This window comes from Heptranchias perlo, unplaced genomic scaffold, assembly GCF_035084215.1.
Source record: "Heptranchias perlo isolate sHepPer1 unplaced genomic scaffold, sHepPer1.hap1 HAP1_SCAFFOLD_269, whole genome shotgun sequence".
NCBI classification, from domain to species: domain Eukaryota; kingdom Metazoa; phylum Chordata; class Chondrichthyes; order Hexanchiformes; family Hexanchidae; genus Heptranchias; species Heptranchias perlo.
This window is the reverse complement of record NW_027139281.1, coordinates 15,555-40,130: the sequence shown is the minus strand read 5'-3', so window position 1 is coordinate 40,130 and position 24,576 is coordinate 15,555. Positions and strand designations below refer to the sequence as shown.

Genomic DNA, 24,576 nt, shown 5'->3' with positions numbered 1-24,576 from the left:
TCCATTTTATCCCTACACTGTGTTATTTCCTCCAATAATCCCTGCTGTCTGTCCTGAATTAATCCATTTTATCCCTACACTGTGTTATTCCCTCCAATATTCCCTGCTGTCTGTCCTGAATTAATCCATTTTATCCCTACACTGTGTTATTTCCACCAATAATCCCTGCTGTCTGTCCTGAATTAATCCATTTTATCCCTACACTGTGTTATTCCCTCCAATATTCCCTGCTGTCTGTCCTGAATTAATCCATTTTATCCCTACACTGTGTTATTTCCACCAATAATCCCTGCTGTCTGTCCTGAATTAATCCATTTTATCCCTACACTGTGTTATTTCCTCCAATAATCCCTGCTGTCTGTCCTGAATTAATCCATTTTATCCCTACACTGTGTTATTCCCTCCAATAATCCTTGCTGTCTGTCCTGAATTAATCCATTTTATCCCCACACTGTGTTATTTCCTCCAATAATCCCTGCTGTCTGTCCTGAATTAATCCATTTTATCCCTACACTGTGTTATTTCCTCCAATAATCCCTGCTGTCTGTCCTGAATTAATCCATTTTATCCTACACTGTGTTATTTCCTCCAATAATCCCTGCTGTCTGTCCTGAATTAATCCATTTTATCCCTACACTGTGTTATTCCCTCCAATAATCCCTGCTGTCTGTCCTGAATTAATCCATTTTATCCCTACACTGTGTTATTCCCTCCAATAATCCCTGCTGTCTGTCCTGAATTAATCCATTTTATCCCTACACTGTGTTATTCCCTCCAATAATCCCTGCTGTCTGTCCTGAATTAATCCATTTTATCCCTACACTGTGTTATTCCCTCCAATAATCCCTGCTGTCTGTCCTGAATTAATCCATTTTATCCCTACACTGTGTTATTCCCCCCAATATTCCCTGCTGTCTGTCCTGAATTAATCCATTTTATCCCAACACTGTGTTATTTCCTCCAATAATCCCTGCTGTCTGTCCTGAATTAATCCATTTTATCCCCACACTGTGTTATTTCCTCCAATATTCCCTGCTGTCTGTCCTGAATTAATCCATTTTATCCCTACACTGTGTTATTCCCTCCAATAATCCCTGCTGTCTGTCCTGAATTAATCCATTTTATCCCTACACTGTGTTATTCCCTCCAATAATCCCTGCTGTCTGTCCTGAATTAATCCATTTTATCCCTACACTGTGTTATTCCCTCCAATATTCCCTGCTGTCTGTCCTGAATTAATCCATTTTATCCCTACACTGTGTTATTCCCTCCAATAATCCCTGCTGTCTGTCCTGAATTAATCCATTTTATCCCTACACTGTGTTATTCCCTCCAATAATCCCTGCTGTCTGTCCTGAATTAATCCATTTTATCCCCACACTGTGTTATTCCCTCCAATAATCCCTGCTGTCTGTCCTGAATTAATCCATTTTATCCCTACACTGTTATTTCCTCCAATATTCCCTGCTGTCTGTCCTGAATTAATCCATTTTATCCCTACACTGTGTTATTCCCTCCAATATTCCCTGCTGTCTGTCCTGAATTAATCCATTTTATCCCTACACTGTGTTATTCCCTCCAATAATCCCTGCTGTCTGTCCTGAATTAATCCATTTTATCCCTACACTGTGTTATTCCCTCCAATAATCCCTGCTGTCTGTCCTGAATTAATCCATTTTATCCCTACACTGTGTTATTTCCTCCAATATTCCCTGCTGTCTGTCCTGAATTAATCCATTTTATCCCTACACTGTGTTATTCCCTCCAATATTCCCTGCTGTCTGTCCTGAATTAATCCATTTTATCCCTACACTGTGTTATTTCCTCCAATAATCCCTGCTGTCTGTCCTGAATTAATCCATTTTATCCCTACACTGTGTTATTCCCTCCAATATTCCCTGCTGTCTGTCCTGAATTAATCCATTTTATCCCTACACTGTGTTATTTCCTCCAATATTCCCTGCTGTCTGTCCTGAATTAATCCATTTTATCCCTACACTGTGTTATTCCCTCCAATATTCCCTGCTGTCTGTCCTGAATTAATCCATTTTATCCCTACACTGTGTTATTTCCTCCAATATTCCCTGCTGTCTGTCCTGAATTAATCCATTTTATCCCTACACTGTGTTATTCCCTCCAATAATCCCTGCTGTCTGTCCTGAATTAATCCATTTTATCCCTACACTGTGTTATTCCCTCCAATATTCCCTGCTGTCTGTCCTGAATTAATCCATTTTATCCCTACACTGTGTTATTTCCTCCAATAATCCCTGCTGTCTGTCCTGAATTAATCCATTTTATCCCTACACTGTGTTATTCCCTCCAATATTCCCTGCTGTCTGTCCTGAATTAATCCATTTTATCCCTACACTGTGTTATTTCCTCCAATATTCCCTGCTGTCTGTCCTGAATTAATCCATTTTATCCCTACACTGTGTTATTCCCTCCAATATTCCCTGCTGTCTGTCCTGAATTAATCCATTTTATCCCTACACTGTGTTATTTCCTCCAATATTCCCTGCTGTCTGTCCTGAATTAATCCATTTTATCCCTACACTGTGTTATTCCCTCCAATATTCCCTGCTGTCTGTCCTGAATTAATCCATTTTATCCCTACACTGTGTTATTCCCTCCAATATTCCCTGCTGTCTGTCCTGAATTAATCCATTTTATCCCTACACTGTGTTATTCCCTCCAATATTCCCTGCTGTCTGTCCTGAATTAATCCATTTTATCCCTACACTGTGTTATTCCCTCCAATAATCCCTGCTGTCTGTCCTGAATTAATCCATTTTATCCCTACACTGTGTTATTCCCTCCAATATTCCCTCCTCTTTGTCCTTTATTGAAGTCCAGTTTTTTCCCTCGAGTTTGACATCAATCAGGTTTAAAATTGATGCAGAGTTTCAGCCAATGAGGGAGATCCGGGCTCAGCCCCGCCCACTCGGTGCCGCAAGTCCCGCCCCTCCCCCACTCCCATTGGTTGGAGGACCAACCGCCCGCTCGGTCCTCCAGCCCCTCTCCGCTCTTCCTGTTGGTCCGGAGCTCCCGTCAATCACCCGGGCAGTGTGAGCTGAGCATGCGCGGCGGGCGGGGAGTGAGGCCGAGATCGTGTCGGCAACAGGTGAGAGATGGGCGGGGGGAGCGGGTTAATAAACCCCGGGGGAGGGGGCGGGGGCTTCACAAACCCCGAGTGCGGCCCCGGGCCCGAATATCAAACAGTGAACATTCTCCTCTCTCTCTCTACACTCCGGGGGCTCCGGTTTAGATCAGACCCGAAACTCAACACACGGCCCGCGGCCTCCGAGCATGCGCAGTGTCAGCGTTAAACCTCGTGACTCATCGAATCAGGGAGCGTCTGTAAATGAAGGAGAAATGGTGATCGTCAGGGAGCGTCTGTAAATGAAGGAGAAATGGTGATCGGTCAGGGAGCGTCTCTAAATGAAGGAGGAATGGTGATCGGTCAGGGAGAGTCTGCAAATGAAGGAGAAATGGTGATCTCTATATCTTCAGTCATCCAGGGAGCTCTCGCTTTGGATGCCGTTCCTTTCCTCCTCGTGGGAATCTGTCCACTCTGTACCCAAACCAACTCCTCCTTGAAGGCCTCCCACTGTTCAATTACTGTTCTGCCTGCCAATTTTTGAATCCAATCCACCTGGACAAGATCCCTTTTTAACTCATGAAATTAGCCCTCATCCAGTTAAGAATTTTCACATTTGACTGTCCCCTGTCCTTTTCCATAACTGTTCTAAACCGAATGAAATTATGATCACTGCTGCCCCAATGAAATATGCTCCACCTGCCCCACTTCATTCTCCACACTGAGCCCACTGCTGTACTCACTCTCTCTCTCTCTCACACTGTCTCTCTCTCACACTCTCTCTCACACTCACTCTCTCACACTCTCTCACCCTTTCACTCACGGTTTCGGGCCACTGAAAGATGATGCGATGGGTTTGGATTTCAGCACAGGGAGGAGGGAGAGTGTGTGGGACAGGGGATTTTCAGCTTTGAGGAATGAGAGAGGAAATAATGTTCCATGGAAAGTAGAGTTATCTGATCTGAATTTCCATCCTGTACTTCCAGTGATAACTTTTATAAACTCCTTTTACAGGGGAGGATTTACAGAGGGAAATTCAAACCAAAGATCACGTCAAGATCTGACAGAGTCACTCGATTCATCAGGACCTGAATATCGTCGGCCTTTGAATGTGGAACGAGAAATGTTTGTCTGTTCTATCTGTGGGAGAAGATTTCAAACATCAGTGTGAGTGGAAAAGCACCGAGACACACACACCCGAGTGAGAGTGTTCCAGTGCACTGACTGTGGAAAGAGCTTTCACCAGTTACACAGCCAGAAAAAACATCGCACCATTCACAGCGGGGAGAAACCGTACACGTGTTCTGTGTGTGGACGAGGCTTCAACTGATCGTCCAACCTGGAGAGACACACGGACACACGGACCACGGAGAAACCGTGGAAATGTGGGGACTGTGGGAAGGGATTCAGTTACCCTTCAGAGCTGGAAACTCATCGACGCAGTCACACTGGGGAGAGGCCGTTCACCTGCTCCGTGTGTGGGAAGGGATTCACTCAGTCATCCAACCTGCTGACACACCAGCGAGTTCACAATGGGGAGAGGCCGTTCACCTGCTCCGTGTGTGGGAAGGGATTCGCTCGGTCATCACACTTTCTGTCACACCAGCGAGTTCACACTGGGAAGAGGCCGTTCACTTGCTCAGTGTGTGGGAAGGGATTCGCTCATTCATCCACCTTGCTGACACACCAGCGAGTTCACAATGGGGAGAGGCCGTTCTCCTGCTCCATGTGTGGGAAGGGATTCACTCAGTCATCCAACCTGCTGACACACCAGCGAGTTCACACTGATGAGAGACCTTTTAAATGTTCTGACTATGAGAAGAGCTTTAAAAGCAAAATTGAACTGCTGAAACACCAACGCATTCACACTGGGGAGAGGCCGTTCACCTGCTCCGTGTGTGGGAATGGATTCACTCAGTCATCACACTTTCTGTCACACCAGCGAGTTCACACTGCGGAGAGGCCGTTCACCTGCTCCGTGTGTGGGAAGGGATTCGCTCATTCATCGAACCTGCTGAAACACCAGCGAGTTCACACTGGGGAGAGGCCGTTCACCTGCTCCGTGTGTGGGAAGGGATTCGCTGATTCATCGAGCCTGCTGAAACACCAGCGAGTTCACACTGGGGAGAGGCCGTTCACCTGCTCCGTGTGTGGGAAGGGATTCACTCAGTCATCCAACCTGCTGAGACACCAGCGACTTCACACTGATGAGAGATCTTTTAAATGTTCTGACTGTGAGAAGAGGTTTAAAAGCAAATTTAATCTGCTGACACACCAACGCACTCACACTGGGGAGGGGCCGTTCACCTGCTCCGTGTGTGGGAAGGGATTCGCTTGGTCATCCACCCTGCTGAAACACCAGCGAGTTCACACTGAGTGACCTTTAAATGTTCTGACTGTGGGAAGAGATTTAAAATCAGAAACGAACTGCTGAGACATCGACGCACTCACACTGGGGAGAGACTTTTCACCTGCTCCGTGTGTGGGAAGAGATTCACTCGATCATCCCACCTTCTGAAACATTAACTTGTTCACACTATTGAGTCACCTTTTAATGCAGTGACTGTGAGAAGAGCTTAAAAGCAGAAATGAACTGCTGACACATCAACGCATGTCCATTGGTTAAGAGACTGTTCACCTGCTCCGTGCGTGGGAAGGGATTCACTCAGTCATCACACGTGCTGAGACACCAGCGAGTTCACGAAATGAGCAGGTCCAACGAGCCGGTCACTCAGTATCGGAACAAATATCCCCGCTGAGGTTTCGGGATTGTTCCTGGTTTATTTATATCAGTGAGTGACCGATTTTAAACCAGGTGAGGGTCTAAACCTAAGGTCAGAGCCTGGGATAGACAAGAGATTCTTCAATGTATCAAGTTAAATTACACTGATTCCACCAACACTGGACATCACATCCCTCAAACATTGTTACCTGTTACTGTATAAAACTGGTGAGGGTGGAAATGGGAAATAACTGAAAAAAACTTCATTGTATCAAAGTTAATTCTGATCATTATTATTATACAAACATTCTACAGCCTATCCCTTAAAAAGGACCCAATATCAAACCAGTCCCCAGTCCTTGGGCCTGTGCCTATGTTGTGATTTGCACCCGCTTCTGACTGACTTGGTATCAGACGCACTCCCGTCAACAGTAAACGGATGGAGCCGGATCCATAAGAGAAAAATGAGGACCGACCTCCGCGGTTCTCCCAGAGTGCGGGAGGCGGAGTAACAGCAGCAGACAGAGAGATCTCTCTAAACCAGCCGCTGCCGCCGGAGAGAAGCGAGTCCCGTTCCGAGCCGTGTCTGTCAGGCGCCCGCTGACCCTCTCTTCACTGAAGGGGACCGATTCAGCACCAACTCACACACCCACCATTGGATCATTGAATCACCTTCAACACCTGAATTACATCACCACTTAATCCTCTATACACGAGGAAATACAAACCTTGTCCACGCAACTTGCCCTCATAATTTAAACATTTTAGCCCCGGTATCATTCTGGTCTTTCTGCGCTGCACCTCCTGCAAGGCCAATATATCCATCCTGAGGTCTGGTGCCCAGGACTGAATGCCGTACTCTAAATGTGGCCTTAGCAGAGTTTATAGAATTCTAACATAACTTCCACCCTTTTGAATTCCAGTTCCCTTGAGATAAAGGCCGACATTCCATTAGCCATTTTAATTATTTTTTGCACCTGTCTGCCAACTCTTCCTGATTTCCCGAAGTATCTCTGCTCACCCACAGTTCCTGGCTTCTCACCATTTCGAAAATACTCTGATTTATCTTGCTTCGGGCCAAAGTGGATGGCCTCACACTTCCCCAGATTGAAACTTTGAACAGTCTGGGGCTCTTTTGTATCGAAAAGAGAAGGCTGAGGGTGACCTGATACAGGACTTTAAGATTATGCAAGGGTTTGATCGGTCAGATGTAGATAAGGTGTTTGTACTTTTGGGAGTGGGGATGTGAGAACTTAGGGCCATGAATATAATAGTCATCAATAAATCCAATCTGGCATTCAAGAGAAACATATTTATCCAGAGAGTCGTTAGAATGTGCAGCTCGCTCCCACAAGGAGTAGTTAAGACGAATATCATGGATGCATTTACGGTGAAGTGAGATAAACACATGGAGGAGAAAGGAATATTCGTGTTTGCTCATCGAGTTCGATGAAGAGGGGTTGGAGGAGGCTCGTCTGCAGCATAAACACCGGTATAGTCTAGTTGGGCCGAATTGCCTGTTTCTGTGATGTACATTCTATGTAATTCTATGTAAGCTCCATCTGACACAGTTTTACCAACTCACTGAATCTATCAATTTCCTTTTACAAATTTATGCTCCCATCTACACTACTCACTGTGCCTCCTAACTTGGTGTCGTCAACAAACCTGGATATACCGCTCTCTATTCCTTTATCTGCCTCATTTATACAGATCCCTGGGGGACACCACTAATCAAATCCTGTCAATTTGAGTACATACCCATTAACCCTACTCTCTGTCTCCTACCTCCAAACCAACTCCCTCCCCATGTCAATGGGTTGCTTTGAATTCCACATGTCAACAGAAATGAGAACAGTCTCTGATGTTAAACCTTAACGAATGCCTCTGGAAGTCAATATGCACATAACCCCCATAGACACTCCATCATTTACCACGTTAGTTACATCTTTAAAAAGTTCAACTATTTTCGTTAGACTTACACTTTACAAATCCATGCTGGCTCTCTCTGATCAATTCATGTTTATCCAAGTGCTCAGTAATTCTTTCCCTAATAACAGATTCTGGTAACTTCCCCACAACAGACGTCAGACCAATAGGTCTATAATTTCCTGTTTTATCTCTCCTACCCTTCCTATATAATGGAATGACATTTGAATTTTTTCAATCCATGGAACAATTCCTGAATCAAGAGAGTTTTGAACGATCATGACTAAAGCATGTACAATTTCCTCACCTATTCCCCTTCGTCCCCTGGGATGGTAAACATCAGGTCCTGGATATTTGTCTATCTTTAGTCTAATTATTTTCTCCATTACCATTATTTTACTTACACTGAATCCCCTTGATTTATTTTCAGTTTTCCTCGTATCTCTGGTTTATTATCCTCATGCTTTTCTGTGAGTATTTTGCAAGTCTGCCATTTCCTGATTTTCAATTACAATATCACCTCCATCTGTCTTTAAGGGGCCCACATTACTCTTAGTCACCCTTCTTTCTCTTAATATACGTGTAAAAACCTTGAAAGTTGTCCTTAATTTCACTCACAAGTTTTTCTCGTTTTCCCTCTTTGCACCTTTTACGATTTTTTTTAGTTTCAGCACCACAATAAACAACACTTCACTGTGAAATTTGTTCAATTAGTTCTTCAGTGTCAGAGCGAGAATTGTCCATCCCTAATTTATTTAAAGTAACAAACAAACACAAGCACACATATTCATTCGTGTATCAAAGCACTGATGGACACAGAAAGATAAACACAGCTTGAAACGCAGTTAGTATCGGGATTCACAGGGAAACGGGCAAGCGAAATGGACAAAGATAAAACAGTCTGAACCCACAACAGAATGTGACGTGTAGCTGATAGATATTAATGAGAGGAGGTGGGAAACAGTACCATGAATTGGCACCGTGGCTTAGTTGGTTAAAGCACCTGTCTAGTAAACAGGAGATCCTGGGTTCAACTCCCATCGGTGCCTTTGTGTAATTCGTGGTGTTTCGTGAATTTGAGAAGCACACAGTGCTGTGTTTTGTTCAGGATCCAACACGGAACTGATCAGGAGGTCTTTTCAAAAATGCCTTTTCATCAAACAGACAGCCCTCTCATGGAATGTGTCCGTGACACGTTCTTGTTTCTGGGCTCGTTGAGGTCGGGGTATAATTCTTGATTCGAGTCCAACGCCTTAACCACTCGGCCATCGCAGCTACAAACATCTGTTATGCACGGCTGTAAATCAGAATGTGTAGGTTTATCACAAGCGATCTGTGATACAATGTTCTCTCAGACAGGTGAAAGGCCCTGATCCCTGGTCTGTGCTGATTCTCTGATAGTTTAATGGGTAAAGGCCCTGATCCCCGGTCTGTGCTGATTCCCTGATAGTTTACTGGGTAAAGGCCCTGATCCCCGGTCTGTGCTGACTCTCTGATAGTTTACTGGGTAAAGGCCCTGATGCCTGGTCTGTGCTTATTCCCTGATAGTTTAGTGGGATTCATTCTGTATCTCTCAGTCTCTGGTACTGTGTGTGAGTGTGGGATTCATTCTGTATCTGTCAGTCTCTGGTACTGTATGTTAGTGTGGGATTCATTCTGTATCTGTCACTCACTGATACTGTGTGTGAACTTGGGATTGATTCTCTATCTTGTCAGCAGTGTGTGTGAGAGTTTGTGATTCATTCTTTATATGCAGTCTCTCATACTGTGTGTTAGTGTGGGATTCTTTCGGTATCTGTCAGTCTCTGTTTCTCCATGTGAGTGTGGGAATCATTCCTTATATACAGTCCCCAGTACTGTATGTGGGAGTTGAATTCATCCTAAATATGCAGTTACTCATACTGCATGTTAGTGTGGGATTCATACTGTACCTATCAGTCCCTGGTACTTGATGAGAGTGTGGGATTAACTCTGTGTCTGTCAGTCTCTAGTACTGTATGTGAGTTTGGGATTCCTTCTGTATCTGTGAGTGTTGGATTCATTCTGTGTCTGTGTGTCTCTGGTACTGTATCTGAATGTGAGTTTCATTCTGTATCTGTACGTAATTATTCTCTCAGATTACATTATTGTGTTCAATACTTTAGCTTTAATATCTTAATGTTTGAAGAGTTTTACTCCTTATTTAATTTGTAAATATGGACAAACTTTAGGATTTAATGTTGGAGGTTTGAATCAGATAATGTGTGTGCTTTTTGGACGACTATTAAATCTGCATCTCTGTGAGTACGATTGTGGATGATAATGAATCTTTCAAACGGATAAGGGAACATTTTAGAATTGGTTTGTAATGTGTAGATCAGTCTGTAGAAATGGAATTGATACTGTATCTTTCAGTCTAATATTGTATGAGATTTTTGGACTGGTATATAATGTGTATCTCAGTCTGCACTAATAGAATTGATACTCTATCTTTAAATTTCATTCTACGAGTGCATTCTGAACTGGTATCTAATTTGTTTCTCAGCTTTACTATCTTTCAGTATTTCTCAATCGATACTGTACGTGAGGTTTGGATTTGTTTGCAATTTGTAGCAAATGGTTCACTTTTCGAATGGATATTTCATGTATTAAAGTCATGTGTGAGAGAGTTCTGGGATAGTATTGAATTGGAATCTCGGGTACATTATTGGGATTCATTCTGTCCCTTTCAATCGGGTACCATGTGTGATTTCTCTCTGGTATTTAATTCGTAGCTATGTTGCCCTATTGTGAGATTGACACAGTGCCTTTCAATCTGAGAGTGTGATTTTGGACTGGGATTTTTGTATCGACCTGTCAGCGGGACTGAGTTGGGGGCAAATGGAACAGTGTCTGCCTCACCCGCTCTGTTTGAATGTTGGATTGAAAGTGTGTCTCTGGAACTTGGGATCAGTGTGGGACTGAGTACTTCTACTGTCTGAGACTGTGGAACTGATGACCTGTCTGTGTCTCTGTGCTCTGTGGGTGATAATGTACCTCCTGTGTGTGAGAAGGAGCTGGCTGCACTCCTCCTTGTGCCTCGGGTGGAGGAAACATCACATTCATTCTGGATCATTCAAGGATTCGCCTGTGGAAAGAAAATGATCTCTTGTAACTCAAGAACAGGTGAGGTTGAAAATGGAAAAGTGATCAGTTTAATATCTCTGCTAATGATCATTTTGAATATCCACAAATGAAAACCAGTGATACAAACAGTGTCAGTGTCTGACTCCACTGCAGCACTCAGCTTCTGCACACCAGGTGTGTTGGGCTGTTTTACAACAATTTAGTGACATCCAGACACAACCCAACCCCTGCACTGATCCATGAATGGGACTACCCGATGGGGCAGGGACCTTTGTCCAGGTCAGGTTTCTCATCCCCTCTCCCATGGGACTAACCGTTCAACCGAAAATAAACAGCCGCTGTTTAAATTGTGTCCTTCACACTTCTCACCTGGTGCCTGCAATAGATGCTCTTTGTATAACTCCCCACATCCTTACTTTCCGGCTCTGTTTCCACTCTTCACTGTCCAATAACAATAAACAGGGTGAGACTGGAACTAAACCAGGACCATTCACTCCTGGTTTGGGGAGAGAAAGCAGCAATGGTTTTAATAGCAGGTTCTTCCCATTCTCTCTCCCTTCCCCTGGACACACCCTGTCCACACACAGCCCGAGAATTTCCTCTCCCTTCCCCCCCTCTCACTCCATGTTCCGGGACCAGTTCCTGATCCACTCCGCCTCTTACAAACAGCCCCCGGACTCCCCCTGCCCTTCCCCCAGACTCAATGCCGATCTCTGAGCCCATCTGCGGACACGGTCCCGGAGCGATGAGCTGCTGTAACGAGGCTGCTCTTTGCTCCCTTCCCCCGGGGGCCGTGATCTCTCCATTCCCGCCTGTCTGAGCAAAGGAAGTGGGTCTGGGGGAAAGGTCAGAGGGAATGGGCTCCACAGGCAGTGCAGGAACAGGCACCAGAATGGGAAACAGATGGGATTCCACCAGTGCCTAACGCTGGAATCCAGACTGACTTTACAATCTCCAACTATTAAACTCGAGGTTTCCATCCCTGCTGTTTCTCTCGGGGGCTTTTGATGGGAAAGAGTCTTTCAGAGATAAAGTGAGCGGCTGTGGAATGAGCCAATGGGTTCTGTTCATTCTTGGCTCCCTTACTGATAAAGTAACGTTTGACTCCGAAACTGGAGGGAGGATTCCTCAAACCAATCCTGGAGAAACGGGGGAGGAAAGTGGGAGTCGGTGTATTTGCTGGGACCGTGTAGGATTAATATCAGGCAGCAACAGTCCCAGTTTATTTCAATCGGAGTGAAACTCTCGGTCACTGAGAGTAACACAGAACGGCCCTGAGCTGCAAGATTGCAGAGGGGACAACATGCAAGAGAGGGTTAAATGTGTGACACTGTCCCTGAGAGTGGGATTAATAATGTGTCTGTCTCTGAAATAATATCAGTGAGAGATGAGACTGCATCTTCTGTCACTCCACCTTGGAATAGAAATTGGAATGGAATATTTTCCAATTTGTTACTCTGTGTAAACGGGACATTACAGGTCAGTTTCTCTCTCTCTCTTTACTGTTATTGAGCTTGAGACAGACACACTGATAGGAAGCGTAAGGCGGATACTGTGCCTGTCTGGATCTCTCTCTGGCGCTGTACATGAAGGTGGGATACTATTTGTTGAGTGTGAAACGGACATACTGATGGGAAGTGTGAGACTGATACTGTTTCTGTGTGCGTGTCTCTGTCTGTCTGTTTATCTGTCTGTCTGTCTTTCTCTCTCTCTAGCACTGTAAATGAAAGCGGGATACTGTTACTGAGCGTAATATGGACACCCTGTTGGAAGGTAAAGACTGATTCTGTGTCTGTGAACAGACCTCCGGTGCAGTTGGTGAGACGGTCACTGTCCCTTCTATTATGTATGAGACGGATTAACGGTGCATTTATCAGTCTCCAGTCCAGTATGCAAAGGAGGAGAGAAACAGCCTGTAACTGTCTGACACTGGACTGTCTGTGAGAGTTGAATTTATTCAGTAACGAGCCGTCTCTGGGTGTTGAGAATGGGACGGATAGGACACCAGTTAATATTGTCTGTCAGTCAGTTTAGGAGGAGAGAGAAACACAGAGAGAATGGAGGAGCCCAGAGCGGATAATTTGTAATATCGTCTTAACCGAACATATTTCAGTGTGCGAACAATATAATCATGTAAAACCAGATGTGGATTATCACAGTCACAGCTGTGATTGACTCCTGCCCCTGAATCTGGGGAGCGCCGGCCTCTGAGTGTTTAACAGTTACTGAGCGGGGAAACTACAACTAACCCCCGAGAATCCGCAGCACAGGCCGAGCGGGGAGGAAAGCCTGTCCCGGGAATTGTCAATCTGGCGAGCAGTTTGTCCTGTGAATGTGAAGATGTGAAGATTGGGTCAGAGAGAGTGTGTTAAAGGGGCGGGCGGGTTAGATTAATGTCACTGTGTTTGTGTGGCCGGTCTCATCGCCGGATTTCCAAGTCCCTTTTGAGTAAAATAATAAAAAATCCCTGTCAAAGGATCGCCCTCCTCCCCTGCCGAGCTCCGAAATGGAAATTTAAGGTAGAGTTTTCGTAAAATTGAAGATTTCAGCCGAAAAACGGAGATCATGTCAGCGATCGGGTGAGAGAGCGCGATCAGTGCAGCAATGAAACGGGTTAAAATCGAAACTGGTGCTTTTAATTCCGGTGAAAGTTTTTCGACAGCAAACATTCCGGTGTTAGAGATGGGAAGGGGCTAGTCTGGGAATCTGGAGTGCCCGATTTGAATTGGAATCGGGGAGATTAAGAGGAGAGAGAAACACAGAGAGGCTGGAGGGGCCGGGAGCTGACAGCAGGGTGTTCCGCCCAGTCCGCTCTGTGCCTTTAAGTTGCTCTGTGCCGCCGCCTCTCGTTTCATTTCTGACCCAGCTCTGACTGTCAGAGAGATTTTCCACAGAGTCCCGGAGATGACAGATACTGCAGCCGCCGAAACGGCTCCTCCCGCCGCCGCTCAAACCAATGCTCCGAAGATGAAGAAGGCGGTTCACCGACCCAGGACAGCCCGGTCCCAAATTGAGCGAACAGATCCTCAAGATTGTGGCGGATTGCAAGGATCGCAAGGGGATCTCCCTGGCCGCGATCAAGAAGGTTCTGGCGACCAAAGGCCTGGATGTGGAGAAGCTCCGGTGCCAGATCAAATTAAGTATCAAGAGAAATGTGGAAAAAGGCTCCCTGGTGCAGATCAAGGGCACGGGCGCCTCGGGCTCCTTCAGAGTCGCTAAGAAGGAAACCCAGGGAAAAGTGGGAAAGAAGGTGAAGAAACAAGGAACCAAGAAATCTCCCGGAAAGAAACCGGCGGCAACGAAAACAGCAGCCAAGAAATTAACGGCAAAGAAAGCAGCGGCCAAGAAATCTCCCGGAAAGAAACCAGCCGCCAAGAAAAAGGCGGCGAAATCCCCAATTAAGAAGAAAGCGGCGGCGAAGAAGCCCAAGACCCCCAAGCCGGTGAAGGCGAAGAAGGGAGAAAAACCGAGGGCCAAGCCCAAGCCGAGGTCAGCAAAGCCCAAGAAAGCAGCGGGCAAAAAGAAGTGAAAAATCAAGTGCAACTTGTGACCATCTGAAGCCAACGGCTCTTCTCAGAGCCACCCAGGTCTCTCAGAAAAGAGCTGATCCCGGAATCAGATGATTCCTGTCCCGGGGCCGGGCTCAGGTTTCAGATAGAAATAATTTCCAATAAACCCAGGGTCCTGGAGACTCGCTGACATTCGCTACCCCAGCCCCCACTCCCACTGTCTGGAATAAAATGGAGAGAATGGGATGTCCGGGCCGGGCCTCACTGGAACTGGCGGGTGTTCGGCTCCAGTCCCAGTTCATTGTTTTCACAGATTCAGGGCGAGAGTCGGTGACAGGGGAAAACTGGCGGAGATCCGCCGCAATCACAATTCAAACCCCAACACATGAGATTCTTCAAATCAGCGGGAATAAAGTGTTTGTAAACTGCTGAACCCGTCTGGGAGGGGATGTGTGGGGAGATCGAATCGGGTCTGGGACTGAAATGGGAGGAGGCGGGTTGACTTGTTATAGAAGGGACTGTATTTAGGCAGGAATATTACTGACTGTTAATTGTAACGGGGCTTATTTAAAGGCTCCGTGTTTCTGGGAATCCTTGAATATGAAGCCCGAGTCTGTAAGGGTTTGTGCGGAGCGCTGTGTTTCGGTTCAATTATCGAGAAACGGTTTGAAATTGGCGGGAGGAGAAAGCTGGAGGTGGAGCGGGAAGATCAGAGGCCGCTCTCAGCTCTGTCCGTCACTCTGACTCTCTCCTCCCCTCTCTGTCCATCACTCTGACTCTCTCCTCCCCTCCCTGTTTAATATCTCACTCTCTCTCCTCCCTTCTCTGTTTAATATCTCACTCTCTCTCCTCCCCTCCCTGTTTAATATCTCACTCTCTCTCCTCCCCTCCCTGTTTAATATCTCACTCTCTCTCCTCCCCTCTCTGTTTAATATCTCACTCTCTCTCCTCCCCTCTCTGTTTAATATCTCACTCTCTCTCCTCCCCTCTCTGTTTAATATCTCACTCTCTCTCCTCCCCTCTCTGTTTAATATCTCACTCTCTCTCCTCCCCTCCCTGTTTAATATCTCACTCTCTCTCCTCCCCTCTCTGTTTAATGTCTCACTCTCTCTCCTCCCCTCTCTGTTTAATATCTCACTCTGTCTCCTCCCCTCTCTGTTTAATATCTCACTCTTTCTCCTCCCCTCTCTGTTTAATATCTCACTCTCTCTCCTCCCCTCTCTGTTTAATATCTCACTCTCTCTCCTTCCCTCTCTGTTTAATATCTCACTCTGTCTCCTCCCCTCTCTGTTCAATATCTCACTCTGTCTCCTCCCCTCTCTGTTTATTATCTCACTCTCTCTCCTCCCCTCTCTGTTTAATATCTCACTCTCTCTCCTCCCCTCTCTGTTTAATATCTCACTCTCTCTCCTCCCCTCAATCTTTCATCCTGTCCATGTTTCAGACAGGTCGGGTCAGGCTGCATAAAAAGGGAACCAGCATAAGTTCGTTATTCATTCGACAGCGATCTGAGTGAAGAATCATCATGTCTGGCCGAGGTAAAGGAGGCAAAGGACTGGGCAAAGGTGGAGCCAAGCGGCACCGGAAAGTGCTCCGTGATAACATCCAGGGGATCACCAAACCAGCCATCCGCCGCCTGGCTCGCCGTGGCGGTGTCAAGCGGATCTCGGGTCTGATCTACGAGGAAACCCGCGGGGTGCTGAAGGTTTTCCTGGAGAATGTGATCAGGGACGCGGTCACCTACACTGAACACGCCAAGCGCAAGACGGTCACTGCCATGGATGTGGTGTACGCTCTGAAACGGCAGGGCCGCACTCTCTATGGATTCGGCGGCTGAACAACTCGACCCTTTCTGAGCCGCCCACCGCCTCACAGAGAGAGCACTGACCTGGGAACGGGGAGAGGAAAGATCTGGGAGTGGGGAAGCAGTTTCCGATATTTAATTAGTAAGGGGAGAGTCCCCAACACTCGGTACAGGGAGATCAGGAACAACGGCCGGGGTTCTCGGCCATCCCGAGAGAAGGAGCGGAATTCCCGGTTTCACGGTATAAATGAACAGGCGGGGATACAGAATCTTTCCCCAGACATTACATCCTCCGCTCAGAGTCAAATCCCTCCTCACTCCCTCTCCCGCTGTGTCCTCTCTGCTCGCTCTTTATTTCCTGCCCTCATTCAATGATCAGTTCGATGTGAAGTTTGTGTTTGAGGAGCGGTTCAGCGGGCCGGAACTGGCGGGATTTTTGAAATTGAGCCTGGACTTTACAGACAGATCAGAGAATGAAGCGGAATGTGAAACAGCCTGAGATTTGAGCTGAGGAGTGGGAAATAATGGAGATTATAAAGAGAGAGATTCTTAAATTGCTGGAGGGAAATGAGATTTTCTTCAAACTGTTTTTTGATGCTCTGAAATTGGCGGGCTTTTTGAAATTGAAGATTAATTTCAGCTCAGCCAATTGGGGCCCAAAACCTCCCGCCGGGTCGGTCTGACTGTCAGAGCTCGGTTCAAACCTGCCCATCAAATTCCCGGACTGGTCCCTCCCTGACTGGGAGTGAGACTGCAGCCATTCACAGGCCAGGGCTGGTCCCTCACAGACACTTTAAAAGGCGGCCCCAGAGCGCGCCCTTCCTATTAACAGTCTCTGTGTCTCAGGTTGTGTTGAGATCTGTTCAGAAAATGGCCAGGACCAAGCAGACAGCGCGTAAATCGACCGGAGGGAAAGCTCCTCGCAAACAGTTGGCGACCAAAGCGGCGCGGAAGAGCGCTCCAGCCACGGGCGGAGTGAAGAAGCCTCATCGCTCCAGAGCCGGCACTGTGGCTCTGAGGGAGATCCGCCGCTACCAGAAATCCACCGAGCTGCTGATCCGTAAACTGCCCTTCCAGCGCCTGGTGCGAGAGATCGCTCAGGTCTTCAAGACAGACCTGCGCTTCCAGAGCTCGGCCGTCATGGCCCTGCAGGAGGCCAGCGAGGCTTACCTGGTGGGGCTGTTTGAGGACACCAACCTGTGCGCCATCCACGCCAAGCGAGTCACCATCATGCCCAAAGACATCCAGCTGGCCCGCCGCATCCGCGGGGAGCGCGCCTCAACCCGACCCGGCTTCAGCACCGAGAGCAACAAAGGCTCTTTTCAGAGCCACCAAATGGGCGGTGGAAAGAGCTCTGATCTCCTGGGTTGAAATGGTGGGACAGTGTCGATGAAAAATTTACTTAAACGGGAAATTCATGAAGGGAGGGAGCGGATGGCAGGCGGGGCACGACTGGTATTTATAAACTATCCATATCATAGGCCGTTATAACACCAGAGAGAGTTCGGAGTCGAGCTGATCTGTGAGGTTTCGGGCAGGTACAGTAACAGTTAAATATCCACAAAGACCAGACCCAGACAGACAAGGGGGACAATTCCAGACTCACCAAGAGCAGGAATTTGAAACGGACACAGTTTAATTTCCACACATCACACCCAGGATTGGAGGGAGGTGAATTCCACTCATACTGCGCAGACTGAGTCCCATCATCACATCCAGTGCCACGTTTAGACACGGAAAGTTCTGGAAACAGGTCCAGAAAGGTCTGATTTCGATCCAACTCTTTCACATCAGGTATCTCCACCCCCAGTGTCAATCTAACTCGGACATATGGACAGGGAGAGGCTCGTGAACTTGGCAAAGTCCAAGAGATGCAAGTTCCCATTTCCAATATATGGGCAGCTTGGCTCGATTGACAGAATAAATCCCTCACTCACAGCCAATAACAGACAAATGTCATTCACTGATTCAGCAATCGCTGATACAATAATCAACACATCCGTCACCTTCTGGCGGACAAATCTGGGGAATGGAAGTCAGACCGAGTTAGTGTTGTGGGAGGATGAGACTGTAAATAACACTTACAATAATGGCCGGAACACAATCGAGTGCTTCTTGTTGCCGATGATCAAACTCACCTGGTATTTCTGGATCCCACCCGCCCAGTTTAATGAACTGATTATTTTGTGTCTCATTTCCGATACAATCTGCAAAATTCAACCGATTGGAGATTGTTGACATCTACTGTCCGGAAGCGAGATAATTTGTATTTAACAAGATATCGTTAGTTTCTAACGAATGGTTTTATTATTAAATTAAGCTCTGACTCGCTTCAGACAGTAACCAGCCCTTTCAGAGATACAGTGGGTGGCTCTGAAAAGAGCCTTTGGGTTATCAGATTAAATCTTGGCCGCTTTACTTGCTCTTGGAGCTCACATTGCTGGTTTTCTTCGGCAGCAGCACGGCCTGGATATTAGGCAGCACCCCGCCCTGAGCGATGGTCACCCGTCCCAGCAGCTTGTTGAGCTCCTCGTCGTTGCGGATGGCCAGCTGCAGGTGTCTGGGGATGATGCGGGCCTTCTCTGTCCTCCTAAACTGACTGACAGACAATATTAACTGGTGTCCTATCCGTCCCATTCTCAACACCCAGAGACGGCTGGTCACTGAATAAATTCAACTCTCACAGACAGTCCAGTGTCAGACAGTTACAGGCTGTTTCTCTCCTCCTTTCCTTACAGGACTGGAGACTGATAAATGCCCCGTCAGACCGGCTCAGACATAATAGAAGGGACAGTGACCGTCTCACCAACTGCACCGGAGGTCTGTTCACAGACACAGAATCAATATTTACCTTCCAACAGGGTGTCCATTTTACGCTCAGGAACAGTATCCCGCTTTCATTTACAGCGCTAGAGAGAGAGATACAGACCGACAGATAAACAGACAGACAGAGACACGCACACAGAAACAGTCTCAGTCTCACACTTCCCATCAGTATGTCCGTTTCACACTCAGGAAATAGTATCCCACCTTCATGTACAGCGCCAGAGAGAGACAGGCACAGTATCCGCCTTACGCTTCCTATCAGTGTGTCTGTCTTTCGCTCAGGAACAGTATCCCACCTTCATGAGCTGTTCAAAAGAGAGAGAGAAACTGACCTATAATGTCCTGTTTTCACCCAGTAACAAATTGGAAAATATTCCTTTCCAATTTCTATTCCAAGATGGAGTGACAGAAGATGCAGTCTCATCTCTCACTGATATTATTTCAGAGACAGACACATTATTAATCCCACTCTCAGGGACAGTGTCACACATTTAACCCTCTCTTGCATGTTGTCCCCTCTGCAATCTTGCAGCTCAGGGCCGCTCTGTATTACTCTCAGTGACCGAGAGTTTCACTCCGATTGAAATAAACTGGGACTGTTGCTGCCTGATATTAATCCTACACGGTCCCAGCAAATACACCGACTCCCACTTTCCTCCCCCGTTTCTCCAGGATTGGTTTGAGGAATCCTCCCTCCAGTTTCGGAGCCAAGAATGAACAGAACCCATTGGCTCATTCCACAGCCGCTCACTTTATCTCTGAAAGACTCTTTCCCATCAAAAGAGCCCGAGAGAAACAGCAGGGATGGAAACCTCGAGTTTAATAGTTGGAGATTGTAAAGTCAGTCTGGATTCCAGCGTTAGGCACTGGTGGAATCCCATCTGTTTCCCATTCTGGTGCCTGTTCCTGCACTGCCTGTGGAGCCCATTCCCTCTGACCTTTCCCCCAGACCCACTTCCTTTGCTCAGACAGGCGGGAATGGAGAGATCACGGCCCCCGGGGGAAGGGAGCAAAGAGCAGCCTCGTTACAGCAGCTCATCGCTCCGGGACCGTGTCCGCAGATGGGCTCAGAGATCGGCATTGAGTCCGGGGGAAGGGCAGGGGGAGTCCGGGGGCTGTTTGTCAGAGGCGGAGTGGATCTGGAACTGGTCCCGGAACATGGAGTGAGAGGGGGGGAAGGGAGAGGTCATTCTCGGGCTGGGTGTGGACAGGGTGTGTCCAGGGGAAGGGAGAGAGAATGGGAAGAACCTGCTATTAAAACCATTGCTGCTTTCACTCCCCAAACCAGGAGTGAATGGTCCTGGTTTAGTTCCAGTCTCACCCTGTTTATTGTTATTGGACAGTGAAGAGTGGGAACAGAGCCGGACAGTAAGGATGTGGGGAGTTATACAAAGAGCATCTATTGCAGGCACCAGGTGAGAAGTGTGAAGGACACAATTTAAACAGCGGCTGTTATGTTTGGGTTGAACGGTTAGTCCCATGGGAGAGGGGATTAGAAACCTGACCTGGACAAAGGTCCCTGCCCCATCGGGTAGTCCCATTCATGGATCAGTGCAGGGGTTGGGTTGTGTCTGGATGTCACTAAATTGTTGTAAAACAGCCCAACACACCTGGTGTGCAGAAGCTGAGTGCTGCAGTGGAGTCAGACACTGACACTGTTTGTATCACTGGTTTTCATTTGTGGATATTCAAAATGATCATTAACAGATATTAAACTGATAACTACCTCACATGTTCTTGAGTAACGAGAGATAATTTTCTTTCCACAGGCGAATCCTTGAATGATCCAGAATGAATGTGATGTTTCCTCCACCCGAGGCACAAGGAGGAGTGCAGCCAGCTCCTTCTCACACACAGGAGGTACATTATCACCCACAGAGCACAGAGACACAGACAGGTCATCAGTTCCACAGTCTCAGACAGTAGAAGTAGTCAGTCCCACACTGATCCCAAGTTCCAGAGACACAATTTCAATCCAACATTCAAACAGAGCGGGTGAGGCAGACACTGTTCCATTTGCCCCGAACTCAGTCCCGCTGACAGGTAGATACAAAAATCACAGTCCAAAATCACACTCTCAGATTGAAAGGCACTGTGTCAATCTCACAATAGGGCAACATAGCTGCGAATTAAATACCAGAGAGAAATCACACATGGTACCCGATTGAAAGGGACAGAATGAATCCCAATAATGTACCCGAGATTCCAATTGAATACTATCCCAGAACTCTCACACACATGACTTTAATACATGAAATATCCATTCGAAAAGTGAACCATTTGCTACAAATTGCAAACAAATCCAAACCTCACGTACAGTATCGATTGAGAAATACTGAAAGATAGTAAACCTGAGAAACAAATTCGATACCTGTTCAGAATGCACTCGTTGAATGAAATTTAACGATAGAGTATCAATTCTATTAGTGCAGACTGAGATACACATTATATACCAGTCCAAAAATCTCATACAATATTAGACTGAAAGATACAGTATCAATTCCATTTCTACAGACTGATCTACACATTACAAACCAATTCAAAAATGTTCCCTTATCCGTTTGAAAGATTCATTATCATCCACAATAGTACTCACAGAGATACAGATTTAATAGTAGTCCAAAAAGCACACAAATTATCTGATTAAAACCTCCAACATTAAATCCTAAAGTGTGTCCATATTTACAAATTAAATTAGGAGTAAAACTCTTCAAACATTAAGATATTAAAGCTGAAGTATTGAACGCAATAATGTAATCTGAGAGAATAATTACGTACAGATACAGAATGAAACTCATATTCAGATACAGTACCAGAGACACACAGACACAGAATGAATCCAACACTCACAGATACAGAAGGAATCCCAAACTCACATACAGTACTAGAGACTGACAGACACAGAGTTAATCCCACACTCTCATCAAGTACCAGGGACTGATAGGTACAGTATGAATCCCACACTAACATGCAGTATGAGTAACTGCATATTTAGGATGAATTCAACTCTCACATACAGTACTGGGGACTGTATATACAGAATGAGTCCCACACTCACAAGGAGAAACAGAGACTGACAGATACCAAAAGAATCCCACACTAACACACAGTATGAGAGACTGCATATAAAGAATGAATCACAAACTCTCACACACACTGCTGACAAGATACAGAATCAATCCCAAGTTCACACACAGTATCAGAGACTGACAGATACAGAATGAATCCCACACTCACACACAGTACCAGAGTTTGAGAGATACAGAATGAATCCCACACTCTCACACAGTACCAGAGACTGACAGATACAGAATGAATCCCACACTCACACACAGTACCAGAGACTGACAGATACAGAATGAATCCCACACTCACACACAGTACCAGAGATTGAGAGATACAGAATGAATCCCACATTCACACACAGTACCAGAGATTGAGAGATACAGAATGAATCCCACACTCACATACTGTATCAGTGAGTGACAGATACAGAATGAATCCCACACTCGCACACTGTACCAGAGACTGAGAGATACAGAATGAATCCCACTAAACTATCAGAGAATCAGCACAGACCAGGGATCAGGGCCTTTACCCAGTAAACCATCAGAGAATCAGTGTCCCATGGTGTCCCGTGCGCAATCCTGTCGGAGAAAATTCAGTGCTCCCACCGCCGGGTGGTTCCATTCCCAATCAGGGAATTAACTTTAACACGAGTTATGAACTTAATAAATAATTACATGAAGCTAATTAAACCGTTCGTAGTTGAATGACTGTTTTAATCACCATTAATCAACCGATAACTTTCTCTTTCAGACTGAAGGAGATGCTGACGTGGTTACCGAGAGACAGTCAAAACTTTAATAAGATTTTTGTGCTTTGCATGTGATGAAATTTCATCATTTTACAGACTGCATCTTGAGAGTGGGATTGAAAGCTCAGTGCAGCCGTTGTTAAATTTAACATTAACAGGCAATTGTCGCCGTTTATCACAGGAACGCCCGAACCGGTTCTCCGATGAAGATGAAAGTAACGCAACGGGGAACATCTAATCCAACACTAAAGGCATCGGGCTGTGATAAAAATCCCCACCGTTTTGCTTTTCCAAAATAAAGGGTGTGACATTTATCCTCTGAAAATAGAAACAGTCTGGTCTCACTCACTGCAGTAACCTCTCTGTCACAGCGAACCAGCTCTCTTACTGCGAGTGTGACCTCCCTTCGGGCCTTTCAGGGGTTTGTCTGTCAAGATGAATTGTGATTTCCCTGAAGCCAATGTTCCATTCCTTTATATGATTCATGTGCCTGATTTCCGACTGCAGGGTAAATGGTGAAATATCAGCCCTGCTCAGCCGGCAATGATCACGGTACATTTTCTTGCAGACAAAACACACATTGAAACCCTGGAATTTTGAGGCGATGAATCCTGAGGAAAAATATAATAAGGACTCGAATCATCAAACTTTTGCGCCACCGAGACAAGCGGAAAAGCCCTATGCTAAATGTGTAATTCCATGAGCTAAACGTTGAGACTGCAGGAGCCCATATAACAGCTGTCTACTATCAGTTCACTTTTGCAAAATGAATGGTTGAAATTTGCAGGAGTGAAAATCCAACGAGCCGGTCTTCACTCTTAAACCAGCAACTGTGAAGTTAAGAGAAACGTGCCGGAGAAATACTCGATTTCAGCGCGGTGACACTGGGCCAGAGTAAAGCTCAGTTAATATGATCGCCGAGTGGCGAGAGGGTGGATTTGGAATTCCTGAGAGACCGCACTGCGCATTTTCCAGATCTGCTTGGAGCACCAATCCCTTCAATTCATCACTTACAGGGACAATTCGATTCTCGGTTTCTTTTCCCTGAGCTTGGTGAGATCTTAAAAATTGAAAGCGACCAATATCAGAGCTAACCTCGTCACCGACATGCTCACAGATACAGAGCGGCCACACTCTGCTTCAGTGAGATGAAAGCCCAGAGCGGTTTCAAGGTCGAATGCAATTGGAAGCAAAGCTCGTTCAATGAAAGTGCAGGTCATTGAGGTGCCTTTAAAGTCCTGATTGTTTGAACTGAACTTCTTCCGAGACCGCGTGAGATTCAGGTGGAGTGATTTGGGGACTTCTTTTCTCTCTTTGCAAAAGTCTGAACCGCAGTTCAAGGATCAAAAGTCTAGTTCCAAATTAGGGCTTCTCCAGGGTATGAACCTCGAATCGAGAATTATACCCCGACCTTAACGAGCCCAGAAACAAGAACGTATCATGGGCACATTCTATGAGAGGGCTGTCTGCATAATGAAAAGGCATTTTTGAAGAGACCTCCTGATCAGTTCCATGTTGGATCCTGAACAAAACACAGCACTGTGTGCTTCTCAAATTCACAAACACCATGAATTACACAAAGGCACCGCTGGGAGTTGAACCCAGAATCTCCTGTTTACTAGACAGGTGCTTTAACCAACTAAGCCACGGTGCCCATTCATGGTACTGTTTCCCACCTCCTCTCATTAATATCTATCAGCTACACGTCACATTCTGTTGTGGGTTCAGACTGTTTGATCTTTGTCTATTTCACTTGCCCGTTTC

The 24,576-nt window shown here is 46.2% G+C and overlaps 2 non-coding genes and 1 pseudogene across 2 annotated transcripts; 2 read left to right on the top strand and 1 right to left on the bottom strand.

The window, feature by feature from the left end:
* Positions 1 to 8,726: 8,726 nt before the first annotated feature.
* On the top strand, positions 8,727 to 8,800 carry trnat-agu (transfer RNA threonine (anticodon AGU)). Its single transcript has one exon. It is a non-coding gene; the product is annotated as a tRNA-Thr (tRNA).
* A 4,960-nt stretch (positions 8,801 to 13,760) lies between these two features.
* LOC137310663 (histone H1-like) lies at positions 13,761 to 14,385 on the top strand (annotated as a pseudogene).
* A 10,007-nt stretch (positions 14,386 to 24,392) lies between these two features.
* Positions 24,393 to 24,466, bottom strand: trnat-agu (transfer RNA threonine (anticodon AGU)). The gene has a single exon. It is a non-coding gene; the product is annotated as a tRNA-Thr (tRNA).
* Between the last annotated feature and the right edge of the window lie 110 nt (positions 24,467 to 24,576).